This window comes from Quercus robur, chromosome 11 (genome assembly GCF_932294415.1).
Source record: "Quercus robur chromosome 11, dhQueRobu3.1, whole genome shotgun sequence".
Taxonomy (NCBI): domain Eukaryota; kingdom Viridiplantae; phylum Streptophyta; class Magnoliopsida; order Fagales; family Fagaceae; genus Quercus; species Quercus robur.
Genome location: NC_065544.1, coordinates 17,346,310 through 17,364,774, shown reverse-complemented (window position 1 = coordinate 17,364,774; position 18,465 = coordinate 17,346,310). Strand labels below are relative to the sequence as shown.

Genomic DNA, 18,465 nt, shown 5'->3' with positions numbered 1-18,465 from the left:
AAATCATAAGTGGCAAATTATTACTGGCTGTTTATATGTTGGCAAAATAGTAATTTCAGTAGTAAGTTTAAATTAGAACTAATAATAACTTATCACCAAAAAAATTTTGGGAAAGTGTTGTGAAAATATTGTAGATATAACATTTCTCATCTTTTATTCTCTTGTTAGTGCGTATTATGGACAAATTTGTAATAAAGAAATCACGTAAACTGCAAGATTAATTTTTTTTTACCCAAAATGCATCTTCTTACTGACCCCCTAAAATATATCCTGGAGCCGCCACTGCTCCGTACTAAATGAGGCCTAAAAATTGAAATTTTTAATTTTTGAGTAGAAGGTAGAATAGAGACAAGATTCAACTCAACATCATTGCTTTGACATAATAATGAAATATCAGGGAAAAAAAGGTAGATGAAAAGGAATCATTGAAGAAATTAACGCGATTCGGTCACTAAAAACTACGTACGTTCACAACATTTCATTGTTTCATGTAATCTTTTTAACATTAAGCATGTGATTTTTTTTTTTTTTTTTTTTTTTGGGTTAATGATATTAACATGTGAATCTGGTCATAAAAATTGGAAATTTGACTAACTAGCTAATTAACAAGTACAAAAGTCATCAATGGCGAAGTGAATCATGAAGCATTGATAACAACACTTTACAAACTAAATTAGAAATGTAACGTATCCGTAGCAAATGTACATTTATTTTTGAGACAGATAGAATTTTACTTTAATCTAAGTATATATGTATATGAAGCTTTCTCCGGAAGACTTAAATCCTGCCCTTGCCTCTCACACCTTACAAACACTTAAACTTGTGGAGTAACCACCGCACCAAGGGTGCGCAATGGTGTAGCACATGTACATTGACACTTAGAGATTGATCGATATGATTGAATGGGCAGTGCTATATATTGTTTAGGGGTTCAAATGAACCCCTGGGCTGGTAATTGTTTTTTAAAATATATAATTTATTTATTTACTTTTATTTAACCCTCATAAAATAAAAATTTTAACATCCTGGCCTTCATTTTTTTTTTTTAAGCCTAACTGAAATAAGCTTAAATTATATGATCCTCTTAATAATATCTTGGTCTTTTTAAACGCATAATAAAAATTCCAACAACAAATCAATTTTATCTAAAATCTAGAGGATTAAAAATAGTAAGCCAACAATAAAATTAGAAATTTGTTCATCTTAAAACTTAGAAAAAAACTCATTTAAATCTTAACAAATTTGAAATAAACTAATGAAAAATTCTTAATTTACATTGTATTATCAATATAAAATTTACATTGCCTCTAAACAAATACATATAGCTTTGTACACTTTTATGCAAATGTGTATAATATTGTACACTTTTTGCAAATGTGTAAAAAATTGTACACATTTATTTAATCTATAATATAAATCTTACATTGATAGTACAATGTAAACATATAATTGTCCTAAACTAATATGATTAATTCAATTTTGAGTAACAAAAATTAGTATAGTCATTGATAAAGAAACAATATGCTTAATGAACTTGTAGTTTATCTCTTATTCTCTTGCTAGTACATCTCATGGAGAAATTTGTAATAAGAAAACCACATAGACTGTAAAATTTATATATCTCTAACCTAAGATTCATTTTCTTACTGGCCCCTTAAGAAAAAAAAAATCCTAAAATCACTATCAGTTGATAAATGAAGCCTAGTGTTTAATCGAACTCTTCGCTTTCAAAAATGTAAAACATGTTTTATATCATCTACTAATGGTTAGTGCATGTCTTGTGTGGGGGTGGTAAAGTAGATGTCTTCAATAAATTCAACGACAATATGGGAAACTTCAAGTAATCTCTTATTAAAGATGTGCGAGGAATGTTAAGCTTGTATGAAGCCATATGACGGTGCGTGGAGAAGATATGCTTGATGAAACACTTAAGTTTACTACCACTCACCTCGAATCGATGATGATTAATTCAAGCCCTCCTCTTGCCACACAAGTAAGTCATGCCTTAAATTATCCTATTTGAAAATCCTTGCCAAGGGTAGAGGCAAGACATTACTTTTCTATCTACCAAGAAATTGCTTCATGTAATGAAGTTCTACTAAACTTGGAAAAATTGGATTTTAACATGTTGCAAAAACAACACCCGAAGGAACTTAGCCATATTTCAAGGTAATTTCATTAGCTATATCTCACTATGTTGGTGTTGTAATTAAGCTTTTTGTTGTGAAATTTTAAAGTATTCGCAACTGTATGAACCGTACCGAAATATAATTTGATAAGAACAAGATCGAACCCACAGAGACTTCTATGAACGTAAGAAAATTAATCAAATCTTAACCAAATTAATCCTAATCTAGTTTAATAAAAATTGATTGTTTTGAAATTAAATAAAGCTAAGCAAATAATTAAACTAAGCAAAAGATATAATACAAAAGCAGTAAAGAGATTAAAACAATCTAAAGAAATGAATTAAGGTTTTGGAATCTACCTTGTAAGTCATATCAGCATATATTTATGATCATTAATTTTTTCCAATTACTGCATTATAATCTAGAAATCAATCTTGCTATCATGGAAAATATTCTCATTAAAATTCTTATTTTAAAAACCTAAAGCACGCTCTTTTTTGCTTCCTAAATATAAAATCAAATCATCAATTGTATCTATAACTAAACAAATCACAAAAGATATTCAGTTTTATAATCAAGCAATAATAAACCAAGCATTCAATTTATTAAGATAAATCCAAAATCATGAGAAAAACATGATTGAACTCATATTAAGAATCCTATCTTAGTTGATTGTAATGAAGCAAGAACAACTATTTTGAGAAAAATCAAATCACATAAATAAAATTGATAATCTTTAAGAATGTTTCATCTTCAACCTTAATTGAAAATTTAGCTACTCATGGTAGCTGAAATAAAACACACAAAATAAATATTGACCATTAAACTAGACAATTAAACTGCTAACTAGAATGAAAGAGAAAAGTTAAAGTGCTAGCATAGAGAAAGGGTGAAGAAAAAAGCCACATGCGGCTCCTGCGTTTCAGCATTCTCCGTCCTCTATTTCAGCTTTCTTCTAGCCTGCGTTTCAGCTCTCCTCTAGCCACCCCCAATATTTCTTATTTCCCTCTATTTATACTTACATTCCCATAAGCGGCTAAGACCTAAAAGCTCATTATTAAGACCAACGTGGCCCAAAAGTAATTTCTCCCTCAGATGTTTTGGATGAGGCCCACAATAACAATACAATTCCTGATTTGGACCCTAAAGCCCACCACGTTGACTGTGTAAGAATTGCTTGAGTTGAGTTTTGTTTCCTTGCACACTTCATTCTCGTTGGATTGAATCTTGGGCTTCTTTTTGTTTTTGTTTTTCTCTTTCTTTTTCTTCTTCTTTTTTTTTTTTTTTCTTTGTTTTCGGCCTTCTCTTGAATTCACGCTTGGGCTGGATCTTTACTTTAGGCTGAATCTTTCCTTCGTGCTTCACATCTGGGTCATAAGTTAGCTTGACAATTGGCCTGGTGCCACTTTGAATGTAAAGCCTTTATTACCTATAAATCAAAGACAACTTACCATCAGTCACAAATTAATATAAAAGTGCAGCTAAATATGCAAATATGAAAGTATTTTATTGTATATATTTCATGATCATCACTTTCATAAGACATGATTTGACCAGACAATTTTTATTGAAATTATAATTTAGGTGGTGTAAAGGTATAGATGTTACCACAAACCTATCTTTTGCAATAAACAAGGTGGTGAAGTTATACTTCTGGATTTTGGGAGTGTACTTTGAATCCCAATACTCTCTTTCTAGGAGGATACTAACTAAAGCAATTTGCATGACATCAATTATAGATGACATATATGATGTACATGGCACACATGAAGAACTCATGATCTTCACAGATGCAATTAAAAGGTTTAGTAAAAGCATATATGATTCTCTTCATTTGAAATGGATTCATGTCATGGTTCATTCTAAATATTATAAATTTAAAGATGTATCTAGTGCCATGTCATTTAAAATTTTAATTAATGTGGCATTCTATACATACTGCCAAATCAAGAAAATAAAGTATTAACTGTGACAAAGATTCTCTCAATTTCAAATTAACTGGGGAATATCACTTTCATATCATTGTCCACCATATTAATTGATCTATATTTCTATTCATATCAAACCAAAATGCATATCTAAAAAAAAATCCATAATACATCTTTCTTTAAATGCATATTGGTAATTGATTAACTTATCTTGTGCTCACCACACTAGGTAAATTGTTGCTTTGCTTTCTATTTTAAATTGAAAGTTGTGTATTCTTCTCTATTTACTACAGGAAAAAGGTACAGTAACACTTGAGTACGAAATTTTAGACACTAGTGGAGATGTTTGTCATGGTACCTTGAGCGGTGATTTTGTATCATTTATTCGATATGATACTATTGAAAAAGCTCAGATGAGCCAAAGTCTTCTCCAAAGACTTAGCAAGGATGAATTTGTTTATCCTCTCTTGGTTATTATTAGTAGTAAACCCAACGTTTGGCTAGTGGTGCCGAAAATAGATTACACGTTAGACCAATTTAAAAAGAAAAAAACCCGGATTTGGTCTTGTGATGATCTATTGGATGATAAGTACAAGATCATTGTAAGGTATGAAAATAGATAATTAATTATTTTCTTGATCTTTGATCCTACGGATCATACATGATCCCACCAATCCTATATGCGATCTTAAAAAAGTACACGATCCTACTACGATCTTAATCATTTTGGCCTAGTAGATCCTACTCCGACTCCCGATTCTAATAATCATGCTTTAAATGCAAATTGACAGTTGATTAACTAATCTTGTGCTCACTACACCTCCCTAAATTGTTGCTTTGCTTTCTATTTTACTACAGGAAAAAGGTAAACACTGGACTATGAAATTGCAAACTCTAGTGGAGATGTTTGTCATGGCGCATTGAGTGGTGATTTTGTATCATTTATTCGATACGATACTGTTGAAAAAGCTCAGATGAGCAAAAGTCTTCTCCAAAGACTTAGCAGTGATGAATTTGTTAATCCTCTCATGGTTATAAGTAACCACAACGTTTGGCTAGTGGTGCAGAAAATAGATTCCACGTTGGACCAATTTAAAAGGAAAAATACCGGGATTTGGTCTAATTATCAATTGGATGATAAGTACAAGCCCATTATAAGGTACGAAAAGAGCTTGTAATTTATATTCTTGATCTTTGTAAAACTATCATGTGATATAATGATCTATTGATTGCTTTTTTAAAATTTCATATTTGAAGGGGCATTATTGCTGGTGTTATTCAATTGGTGAATCAAGGATATATGGGAGAACTAAAGATTGGAGACATTGCTATTATAAATGGACGTCCCAAATTGATGAGAATCTCAAATGAACTTGGAGTAAGTAAGCTAAGGCCACATTTACAAAATCTATCGGAAAACATATTGGGAAATGATCATAACAACAAGGAGTTGAACCATTTCTACTCTCATATGAAAAGAATGCCAATGTAAGTACTCATTTACATTTAAACCTGTTTGGTTATAAAATATTTTCTTGAAAATATTAACTGAAAACACCAATAAAATCATAGGATATGGTAAAACATTTTCTATTATTAGATAGAGATCTTTTATCTTCACTTTGTAAAAATTTTCAACCCAACAAAATCAACTAAAACTCTTCTTCCACTTGAAAAATACTTATTTTCCTTCAAATACAATTTTTCTTATGTGCATAAAATTATGTTTTCAATGTCTAAGTCGATTTCTTTCATGATTATTTTTACCTTTTACTTTTTGAAGGCACCAGCTTATTCATTTGAGAGATCATCCGATGCTGTTGACTTCTCAAGAGAGATTTCAATTCCGAGTATTATCACTCCTCTCACTAAATAATGAGAAATTGTCATCAATTTGGACACTTTCATATGATAAACTGTACAGTGACGAAAAAATTGACATAAAGGAAAGAGTTGAGAAAGATCCAGAATATAAGAAGATGTTCGATTACAGAAGTTACTCAGGCAGTCCATCGAGCCAGATTTATTTCTCAAGGAATGTCACAGTACACATTAATGATGATAGGCAATGTGTATGTCCTCTTATCTATCTATCTATCTATCTATCTATTACAATTATTATCATTAGTTGATTCTCCTTTAACTTTCTTTTACAGATTTCTTTTGTAGAAGTCGTATGTAGATTAATGTTACATGTGGCAGTGACAGTGAGAGAAGTTTTTCACAGATTTCTTTTGTAGAAGTCGTATGTAGATTAATGTTACATGTGGCAGTGACAGTGAGAGAAGTTTTTCAAAGTTTTTTGTTTTGGTTTGCTTATACAAAAGTAGATTGAATCTTTTTCGTAATAAGATTTAAATTTTTTTTTTTTTAATGCATGTTTATCACTTTATATATACAATGCATTAAAGTTTGTTTATATTGTTACAGAAAACTAGTGAGCAAGTTGAGAAAGAGTTGAATGATTACTTCCCAAAATTGTTGACAACTTTGTACTCATTTTTTATCAATGAGAGAATATAGGTTTGGGATCAACGTAAGTAAGTGTTCTCGTAATTAATTGTAAGAAACATGTTTCAATATATGTAGATTTATAAGTGTATCAAAAGTGTATTGTAATTTATATGGTCTCTTGAAGAATACCTTCCCAGGAGATATATAAATGCACCCATTGTTGGAAGAACAAAATTAATAAGGCATTTAATCCATTAGATTGAGTTATGAGATATTCCTTAATAGAAAGCATTTGTTTTCATGTACTAATTAATTGATAAATGTATATTAATATATTAGTGAGAAGTATGGAGGAGATCTACTCAAACATTGGAGAGCAACTTTGAAGCTTTGCATCTTGGAAAATGATGATTTGGCAACAGAGCATTTCTTGAAAATTTGCGGATCATTTCTTTCCCTTATAGGTATGGTAGTTCGTCTCTTGATGATACTTTCTGATGTGTGTGTGCCATCCTAAAACATTCTCTTTGAAGGGAGAAAGATACAATGACATTTAAGTAATCTTCTCAACCCAAAATGGCCTATTAGGAAAATGGTAAAATTGGGAAGGATAAAGATATGTAATAAGTTATTATATAAAACAAACAGAATTGAGTTTATTCTGGTTTGCTTGATTAATCTTCCCTTCACCAGTTGTTTGAACTTATACGACAAATAGTAAAAGCGAAAAGTAGACTCTATCTATATCTATGCATTTTGGTGCATGAATTCCTTGAGGTTGCATTGATTCAAACTCTTTACAAACTTGCTTAAGAAAACTTCCTTAAGCTTTTCTGAAGTAAACAAAGATTTGGGGGTGATCTTGGATGGTATACAAAAAGTAACATTTGTTACATGTATTATAATAATGTTGTTACAATTTGATGCATTGATGATTGCGTATAATTACGAACTAAAAATTTTGCATTGTATATGATGCCAGGGATTTATTTATATATGAGTGCCAATAAATGTGATGACATTTCAAGTCTTGTGACCATGATCAAAGACCAAATTCTTGTAAGTTCATCCCATTGACTATTGAAGCTCAAATTATGTGTCTAGATTTAAGCCAAAAATCAATAATGTGTTGTTATGCTATTTTTTTCCTAGGACAATATGCACTGTTCTCACTTTATTCAAAAGTCTTACATTGTTCTTGTTCATATGGCCAACTCATTTTACGTAGCAATATTTCTCAAATACATCCTATCGTGCCAAACCATATCGTGCCAAATACATCCTATCAATTCTTATTCCAAAAGTATTCTATTAATTTCTTGTTGTATCAAACTCAATATGTCAAGCCAACAAAATGAAATCCAGACCTTCCATGAAGCATACTCATGTGCTATTTTTTGTTACCAGTCATATCCTACATTAATTAGATCAGCTCCAGCATGATGCTATTGATAGAATGGAAATGAACAATCCATCCAACCACCTGTGGAACTCCACTAAACAAAATTGAATCTGTCATTCACCCTTGGCATAATTGAGTATTAGTTTTCTTCCTTATTGCAGATAGTGGAATCAAAGTTTCTACAAGATCAATTTAAATATAGAAGTTTGGCGTGGATATTCAAAGATGACAATGTCAGCAGAACATCTAGAAATTTAGAGGAGAATAGTTGCACAAACAGCATCAATTTTCTAATGAGGTAACTATGATTGATAAATTGCCTCTTGCCTATACATGCCCATATACCATTCATAATATCTGTAAACTATTTCAGGGTTTTTAAGTTCATAGAACTTCTTCTGCGCATTTATGCTCATAATCCTGATGGTGATGTAAAAGGAATGGTTAGAACTGCCTATAACAGGTTATTAAGGGATCATCCAGACTTGAAAACTCTAAAGAAACACAGCGTATGCTTCCATCTAAATTTTATTCCTAACTCCCTCTTTCCTAGTGTGTCTATCTAGCATTTGTATTACTTATCATTGTATATGTTGACTTGGCAGCATTTACTTAGAAGTGTTCCTAGTGATAAAGAATTCAAGTTACTGCTAGGCAATTCCAAAAACATCAAAGATTGTGGGATAAGTGTAGCACCAATCCCTTATGAATTTGACAGATTGTTGGCATAAATTATCGGTAAGTTTTACTTTATAAATTGTAATAAGCATTAATTTTGTGCACTATCCTGTCTTTCTTAAATATACCAATTTATTCTTCAATATATAAAATGAAATTATTCAAATGTTTTAACACCAAGCAAAGCAATGTTTGACTTTTGAAATAAATGAAACCAGAGAGAGACTGGTGCATCGGCTTTTTTTAATACATTACTTTTTAAATTAATCAAATATACCTTACTCGATGAACAGTTTCAATAATTCCATTTTAATTGTTACAGGTGAATGAGACGAGGTAATTTCTTGGCCCCCAATGGCACTTTACTACTTATCAAGGGCACAAGAAGAGGTCAATGAAACTGCAGTGGAAATTACTAATCTGAGAGAAGTGGGTCAAGGTGTGCAACAAGCACAAGTCATGATGAAGGCAAGAATGGGTTCTTGTTGATGTTAATATTATGGGTTGTTGATGATGATGATAAAAATAAGGAGTAGTGATAGTGGATGAGGATGACAATTGGGGCATTCTTACTCTTGGTGGTGTTGGATTTTACTTCATTTTTCAGTGTAAGCATCCTGATTCTTATTCTTGGGTGGGGCTTGTGGTGTTTGGATGGTTCTAAGGAATTCGAAGTAGAAGAAAAGAGCTTGAGAGAGAAGCAGATATGGCAGGGGCTGTTGGAAGACTGGAATCTGCAATATAAGAGCATAGTGAAAGAAATATCAAGTTGAGACTTGACACTTGAGAGACGACAAAGGAGTCAGCTCAGACCAATGAATATATATAGTCACCAAACAACAAAGACATTATGATCCTTGCCAGACCAAGTAATGATTGGTTCATGAGATCGATATTCATCATTCTAGTTTCAAGGGGGGTTCAGAGATGGTTATTAATGCTCTCCAACATGATGATCTGCCCCTGTCATCTATCGGTCATCTTGTAAAGACTAAAGATACTAAGTCTATTGTTGGTTCTCTTCAAAATCATTTCTTCTAAAGGTACTAAGTCTATTGTTGGTCCTCTTCAAAATCATTTCTTCGCTCATACTAGGAGGCAAGGCAATGTTGTAGCTCATGCCTTAGCTAAGAGAGCTATGTTGTCTTTTCCTTTGTTAGTCCAGATGGAGTTTATTCCTCCCAGCATTCATAGTATTCTTGATTCTGTTTTTGTAGTTGCTGAAGAAAACCATGCTGATTTGATCCTGTGAGTTCCAGAAAATATTTATTTATGATAATTTATTTAACAAAAAAACAAGTCTAGTAGGCTTAGGCTTTACTATTAAACGGTTACTAAAATATTATAATGTGTTCATGAATCATGATCATGAATATGAACAAATTCGTGAGGATGAGTATCAATCTAAAACTTCAGTACTTTACAAGTTCAGCCGCTTATACGTTCAGCATATGGTAATTGCAGTAAATTGTAGTTGTACCTTTTCTTGACAGTTTTTGTGGCAACACTTTATGAATATAAAGTTGGTCTAGATTCTAGAGCTGAATCAGTATAAAATAGTTGGAAATGCATTCTTAAATTGAGATCAAGTTGGTCTTGTCTGTCTTAGTGTTGTCAAAAATTAAAAATGATTGACAATGAAAATAAGGATGAAGGGTAACATATAAGCCGCTAAAGAAGAGGTGAAATTACCATTTTTATCTCTATGTTCTAAGGCCTTCCTCATTTTTTTATCAATAGTCAATTTGGTCACCATTATTTTTAACTTGCTGTCAAGTTAGTCCCTACCATCATCTCAATGCTCGTGGCTGATGGACGACACAGTTGGCATACTTGAAGCTGTCATGGCTACAAAAATAATAATAATAATTTTATTTGAAATTTTAAAATGTCAAATCAGCAAATAAATGAAAAAATAAAATAAAATAAAAACAAAAAAAAGTTAATTTCACAATTTTAAAGAGTAAAAAAATTATTTCCAAAAAAATGATTAAATTAAGAGAGAGAGAGAGAGAGAGAGAGAGAGAACATAATTTATATGCAAAAATTTTCACGTCAATTCAAAAAGTTTTGTTACCAAAATTCCTCTGAAAAACACCAGTACACAAATTCAATAATATATATATATAATCACAAATACAAGCAAAAAATTTTACACACAAATTCAACCAAATTTCAGCATCATTGTCATCACAAACACATACAAACATAATACTACACTAATCCCCTTTGATTGGAGTAGCAAAGTGTGTAATGCTATCAGTATTAATAGAACTTTCTTTCATTCAGAATTTCTATGTATTCTGCTTGAGTGTTGTGAAATTAATTACTAAAAAAAAAAAATTATAAGATATTTTCTTCCTAAGTATTTTGACAAATTTCTAATCAAAAAATCTCAACAAATGTCTCTTCAAGTTTCAGTGGCTGCTACTCAAACCCAAAATCCAAATGCTACTGTACTTCACGGCTTAGCAACTTATCATCCTACCTCTGGGGAGACAATTTCTTCGGTTATTTTAATGACTCCAAGGTATGTCTTCCACCTCACATTTCAGACCATATAATAATACTATTTTTCTAATATAAATTGATTCATTTCATATTCTATATTCAAATCTCCTAGTCTTCTATATCATCAATAAATGACAATTAAAATTTGTTCAACAACGCCGACAATTAAAATTTTTACTTTGATTGCCTTTTGTAGGAAACCATTCAAAACACGGAGCAAGTTCATAAGCTAAAAGAAGTGCAATGAATATTGATGGCTACCACTGATAAATTTTTAGAAAAGTTGGAGTTGATTGATGCAATCCATCACTTATGTGCGGCTTACCATTTTCAATGTGATATTGGCCAAGGATTACAACAAATGCACAAGTGTCATTATAATTGTGATGACTAAGAAAATGATGGTGCTCTTTACACCACTGCACTTTTTCGAGGCAACAAGGTTATAACATTCTTATTTACTTCAATTTTACGAGAGTTCTCAATCTGAATACGCAATTCAGTAAAAAAACTAGGATGCACATTCCGGTTATAAAACAAGAATTAATTTTTGAAATGGTAGCGCCAATCCGAAAAGCTTAAGATGATAAAAAAGAAGAAATTTAATCGCTGTTCTGGTACTCCCTCATACATGCTTAGCTAATATGTGAAATTTTTTATTTTTGAACTGGGGGTATAATAAAGACAAGATTCAAACTCAGTAACACTGCTTTTGATAAAATGATATTGGAAAAAGTAGATAAAAATGGAATAATTGAAGAAATTAGTGTGATTGGATCATTAAAACCTACATCCATAACACCAAATTTGGAAGAACATACCACTAGCAAGGTAGTAAAATGGTAATACAGGTTGAAATTAGTGAACAATGATATTTAGCCATTATGATTTAATTCCAAAGATCATTAATTTATGTTCCCTTGTCATCTACCCACAAAACTTCATCTAACTAACAAGAGTAAGTGAATAAGAAACTGTTCTCCAAGCATCGAGAAAATGGGATCCCATAAGTTGAATAAGTATTCAACTCAAAAGAAAATTATGAAAATGGTTCTCAAACCACAAACCTCCCTAAGCAGCACCAACGGATGAAACTAAAACCCAGAATGACTATTCGCTTAAGATTTCCACTAAATTTATAGCTCCTAGGCAACAAAAGAAGAACCATGAAAGCACATGTTTGGATAAAAATAGAAAGAAAGATATGTGCACCACGCACTTTTGAGGATTGTGTAATTTATCGTGATTATCCATGGACAACCCCTACATGAAAAGTACCCAAAGTTCTTTGTGGCAAGTCACTCAATGACTTCCATCTTCTTCTTCACAGAACTTGGTGTACTTATCTGCATCCATCAAGCTGTTCAATTCACCACTGTTGCTCACGTCAACCTTAATTATCCATCCTTTGTCATATGGGCTTGAGTTAATCTACATCAAGATAGCTACATCAGAAATAAGCATAAATGAAATGAAAGAAGAAACATATTCTTGATGGCAAAAAAGAAGTCAAACTTCACCAATTAAAGGAAATTGGAAATGTGAATGAATTTTTTAACACAATGAAGGTGGTTAACCAACATTTTCAGAGACCTATAAATTTATTCAGATGACTACCAGTATCAACCTTAAGCTCAATAAGTATAGTAGCATGAGTGTTGCCCTTATGGTCTATTCTGCCCTTGATTGTTCCAAATATTGGCTACTCAGGGACATTGCCCAAAACCTTGCATAATACAACTAAAAGGAAGTACATATAACCATTGGCCATTTAAGGTAAGGTGAAATAGAAAAGGAGGTGATGCGGGAGATGCAAGAAAATTATTATTTAATATTATTTATGTTTGCAAGTCAATTGTATTTTTATATTTTAGGTCCTAGTAGTTTATTGGGCTATTAGTATTTTAATTTGGGAAGCAAGATTATTTTTTTAATAAGGCAATTAAGGTTTCCTAGCCAATTAGAACTAGGGTTTAACAATCCTTTATATGCAACTATTGTAATCCTTGAGGAGATAGTTGATATTTTGATGAATGAAAAAACAATGGCCGTTTGGTCCTTCTTTGGTTTGGCGCTGACTCCAGGTCTACCTTAGGTGTTAACTTCTAGTTGTTTCCCCGCTTGATGCTGACTCCATGTAAGGCCTAGGTGCTGACTTCTAGGTCATATATTTTATTTTTCCGTTGTTTTAGTTTTGTTCTAGTTGTCCTGCGTCAATATGTGTTTCTCTTATAAATTATAAAAATACTTAGTGGGCTTTGGATAGTTGGGGGGGTGTTCCAAACTTCCAATCACTAGATTTTTAAGCCACAGGCAAGAAGAATTTTGGAGCCGGCTGAGAATTTTGGGTTGTTTAGAATGTTCTATAAGGAAGGGGAGACCATCACCACTGCCCTCAATATGTGCAACTCTCTGCAATTCTGAATCAGAACAACCTTTGCCTTCAGAACAACTTTCGCTTTGGCTTTGGGTTAATGTTGATGTTGGGGAACTGCAAGATGGTAGTATATCACTCAATTTGATGGAATAGATGATATAAGAGGCAATGCCCTTGTAAACAGACACAAACGTACAGAGACTTGCTAAGATCTACTCCTAATGATGGCAGTCGCAATAAAACCCTAAAATTCAAAAATCCCAAAATCTAAAGGAATAATAAAAAAATAAAGCTGATTAAACTAAATAATAAATGAGCTAATTAACCCCCAGAAACCCTAATACAACCAATTGCACGATAAAACCCATAATATTATGCCTTTAACTTCTAGTAATTTATCACAAGAGCAATTGAGAAAAAAAGGAAATGAAAGGCAGAAAACTTAATTATAACATTAGTTACGTTTTAGGGGTAGTGGTACCTAATGCAAGTATGGAGAAAACTAGAGTTGGATTGACCTACCACAAGCATTTGAAGCCCAGTGGTACCTCTTCCCCTTAATGGGAAGGCTATAGATAAGTGGAGGGTATTGATAAAAAGAAGATAGGTATTGGAATGAGCCAGTTGCATTGAATAGAGTGAGAGGGAATAAATAACAGGCTATCAAAAGGCAACTGTGTTTCAAAGTTTCAACACATGCTAAGAAATGAAGAACCTCCAAAAGAATAAAAGATGAGAGAGAGAGAGAGAGAGAGAGAGAGAGAGAGAGAGAGAGTCAGTTTAATGTGGTAAGTAAAGCTAGTTGACTGACTCTACAATCTTTTATTTGGAAGAAAAAGTATCTAGAGCACTTGCGCTTGAAATCTCATGTAAAATAAACGAACATAGGCTATCACATCCTTAACAAATGCAAAAGCAAGTTCAGATTGGCTGGCAATGTAATAAACTCTAGCATAGCTCCTAGATGATTGGCAACAAAGAGTCATTCAGTTTCAGTAAACCATGAAAAAGAAAATATGGTTATCTTTTCTGTTCCAATGTATGATTTTACTTGTGAATCTGGACCCAAAAAAATAAATAACCTACATAACATAAGGCACTGAAACTCAAATTAGAAAAGGAGACTCACCAGACCAGGGGAGTCATTGAGCTCTTCGTTACTTCAACCAATTTCCCTGAAATGGCCAAATGGGAGTATTAATATCACTAGTAGCCTTAACACTTCAACCGCACCAAAGCTGCTGCCATGTGATACAGGAGCCCCCACTTCCAGTAATTCAACATAGACAACATCACCTAAATGATCCTGAGCATAGTCGATTATACCAACAGTAGCAGAATTCCCCTCAACTTTAACCCACTCATGAGAGTCAAGATACTTAAGATCCTTAACAAGTGCATGTAAAATGGAGAAGAAAAGTATAAGCACAATAGGCATGACAATTTTCTAAGAATCCAAGAAAGAGCTGATCTCCTCAATTACCAAAATCAATATTAACTAAAGTGATTCTGTATCTGAAATGAGAAGATTAGAACCATCTTTATTCAATATGGATGCATCGATTAGAAATTTGATTGGATAACTTCATTTAAGATAAAAGAACTCTGATAAAAAAAAATTGAGAGAGAGAGCTGAGCAATGCACTTACAAATTAAGAATTTTTTTTGTTAACCTTGTAGAAGCATTCAAAACCCTTTACATTTTCTTTGCAATACTCTTGACACCCCACATACTGTTGGAGCATGTTTATGGTTACATTTTCATTAAATAAGCTGCTTTTTCTATAAGTACATACCTGAACGAAAAATGCTAGTGCCACAACAAGTAGCACAACTTTTGCCACAACTTGCCCACATGGCAAATTGTGAGTGGCAAGTTGTGGACCCACATAAACCCATTATTTTTTCTCCATCACTCACAACTGTCCAAGTGGGCAACTTGTGTCATTTGTTGTGGTCCTTGCAATTTTCTGCTTAAATTGAAATGGAGAGAGGTACTTGAAATCAGAGTTTGACCACCTAAAAAATAACAGCCTATTGACTTTACAGAACTTTGTACAAACACTTGCATTTGCAAATGATGAAGTGAGACGAACCATATTGTAAGCACACTGTTCAACCTTTTAATTTTATTGACAAGTTACAAACACACTCAGTGGGTCTTAAACCCACAAACTCACCCTCCGCCATGATTTTACATGGGGAAGAAGGTGTCATTTGGGCTAGACATTGTGTCAAAAGAAAATACGACACCTACTTTTTTCAAAGTGCAGGGAAAAAATTAATAAAGAGTTGAAAAATAGCTGAACGTAGAAAATAAAGGAAAATATTGCTGCAAGTGCCAATTTTGCCTTGGTGAGGACCATTTAAATTTAGAGAAACAGAGGAATCTGTGAACGAGCTGAAATGGGGGTAGAGATGGTTATCAGAAAAATTACATCTTTATGGTTTTCTTGTATAACAACCTGTACAGGAAAATTCAACTACATTCTTCACATAGAATCATAGATAACAATAACAATAATATCACAATATGCAAATATATATTTCTGTTCATTGTTTGTGTGACAAAATCTATCAAGTACAATGCATGCTAGCATCCATTTCTAATGAACAAAAAAATGCATTGATAGGAAAATAATATTTAAGATAAAAAATTCAGATTTAGTACATCATTTTGAACAACCTTTAATAGTTGAAACTTTTTAATAACTAATCAATATATTTCTCCACTGACAAGCCAAATTAACATTCTGAATTTGGTCGTATTTCATAACCATCATCATCTTTCTTACAAAGACTCTAAGAGCGTATTAGCCTAAAATTGTACATATCAATTGTCAGTAAATAATAACAGTAAACCCTGTAAAGTTCATTACTTTAAGGTAAAGCTTAGGATTGTACCGGCAGTAATATTCTGTACACTTACAGGTGAAGGTAATTACAATTATAAAATCGGGACCCAAAATTCACAACCATCTTTTATGAGAATAAAAGGATATCTACAACTGCTAGTACTCTTTCAAAATTTTTGAAAGTTCAAAAACGTGTACAAAACACTTTTGAACGTTTAGACCCAAAAAAAAAAACAACTTAACCAATACAAGCAATATGTCAAACAACTAGTGTGCGGAAACTTAACATATGCTATAATATGAAATTGGTTATAAACTATCTAAGCCATAACAAAATAAAATCCACAGCAGATAATATAAAAGCAAAGATAGAGAGGAAGGAAGATGCAAACACAAAGACAACACGCGATGTGTTATCGAAGAGGAAACCGAAGTCCTCGGCGAAAAACCTCTCCGCCGCCCTCCAAGCGGTAATCAATCCACTAGAAAATACAGTTGGGATACAAGGACAGCAATAGACCCTCCAATCCTAATCTACCCAGTGCACCTAAGCCCTCCAAGCTTCTTGCTCCAACGAGGTTGCGCCGAACCTTTTTCTTTTCTAGCTTCCCGGATTCCGCTACTAGACCGTAGCATCAACCAATGAAGATTGGCTCCTTCCTAACTGCTTCCCAGAACTCCAAACGACTGTCTCACAGAGATGATGATGGTGAGAACCAGGTTTGGTATAATGCCTCTCAAGGATTTGACAATGGAGAGGAAGAGAGTAAGGGAATTTGAAGAGACTCTAAGGTATAGATTGTGGGTGAAGCAATCTAGTTTTTCTTTAGGGTTTCTCTCTCAAAATTGTCTCTGGAAGCTCTCTTTCAATCGTGGGTTAAAGGGGTATTTATACTGGTGTGGAGAGGAATGTGAAACGTTAGGTTTTGGCAAAACAGGGGTGGCTTGCGGCTTGACCTCGCGGCTTGACCAAGTCGCGAGATCCAGTCGCGAGTTAACCGTATGGCCAGTTGTCCTGTTTTGTCCTGTAGTGCTCCAGCTAGCATGACTGTTCATCTTCCAGCATGCTTGGCACGTGTGCAGCTTCTGGCGGCTTGCAGCCGCGAGTCCACCCGCGAGTCCCAGCCGCGACTCTCTGTTTTCTTGCACACTCTTGAGCAATCTTCACTCTATCTCACTCACTACCCTTACAACAAACCCACCTAAATACAGGGTTACTAAATGCTGAATTACAAGCAAATTTGGCACGGAATAAAGCCAATTAGATGGTTGAATAAATTCAACCTTACAATCTCCCCCTTTGGCTATTTCGTGACAAAACCCTAAAACAGACTCTAGACTTAACATGTGAGTTGAGAACAGTTGAACAAAACTCACTCACACCTAACTCTAGAAGCTGTGAAGCACTTGAATCATATGAACATAATACTCCTGAAACACAACAATACACCATGATCATTGTAAGCAGAAAATTATAAATGCATATGAAACAGGCAAAATGTGATCAAGCAAAGATGGAGTTAATAAACAAACCATGGCTTGATCAGCCAAGTGAACACCACAAGGTAGTGATCACAGTGCTCAATCACACTTGGAATGAACACAAGGACATACAAGTTAACAAGCACAAGGCAAGACACTTGTATGCTCAACACTCAACCAATGCATAGCACACAAGGCATATGCATCTAGGAACAATCCTACAAGGGCACAAGAGTGACAGTACATAAACCAAAATGCAGAACATTTAGATTAAAGTACTGATTTCAACATAGCATAAAGGCTGCACTTAAGCAAGGTACATACCATAAAGCCTACAAACTATGCATAAAACATTAACCCTAAAAGCTTACAAAAGCACATGGGTACAAACCAAAAACATCCTGAATAACATCATCAAAATATTTTAAAGTTTAAACCAAGAGTATATGAAATGAGTTAGAAACAGCTATACACCAAAACACAGTGTATCAAAACCATAAAAACACTAAAATACCCAAATCATAAACATATATAAACACATTACTCCCCCTCAACTAATTACTCCCCCTTAAGAGCTGCTTTTCTGCTTCTCAATCATCAATGAACTTCTCCCCCTTTTTGACAGGAATGGCCAAAGGGTCACTGGTCA

The 18,465-nt window shown here is 33.3% G+C and overlaps 2 pseudogenes; one reads left to right on the top strand and one right to left on the bottom strand.

Moving 5' to 3' along the window:
- The first annotated feature begins 385 nt into the window (after positions 1 to 385).
- Positions 386 to 18,465, top strand: part of LOC126704779 ((-)-germacrene D synthase-like) — a 78,038-nt pseudogene continuing 59,958 nt past the window's right edge.
- On the bottom strand, positions 11,961 to 16,505 carry LOC126706552 (glycine cleavage system H protein 2, mitochondrial-like; annotated as a pseudogene).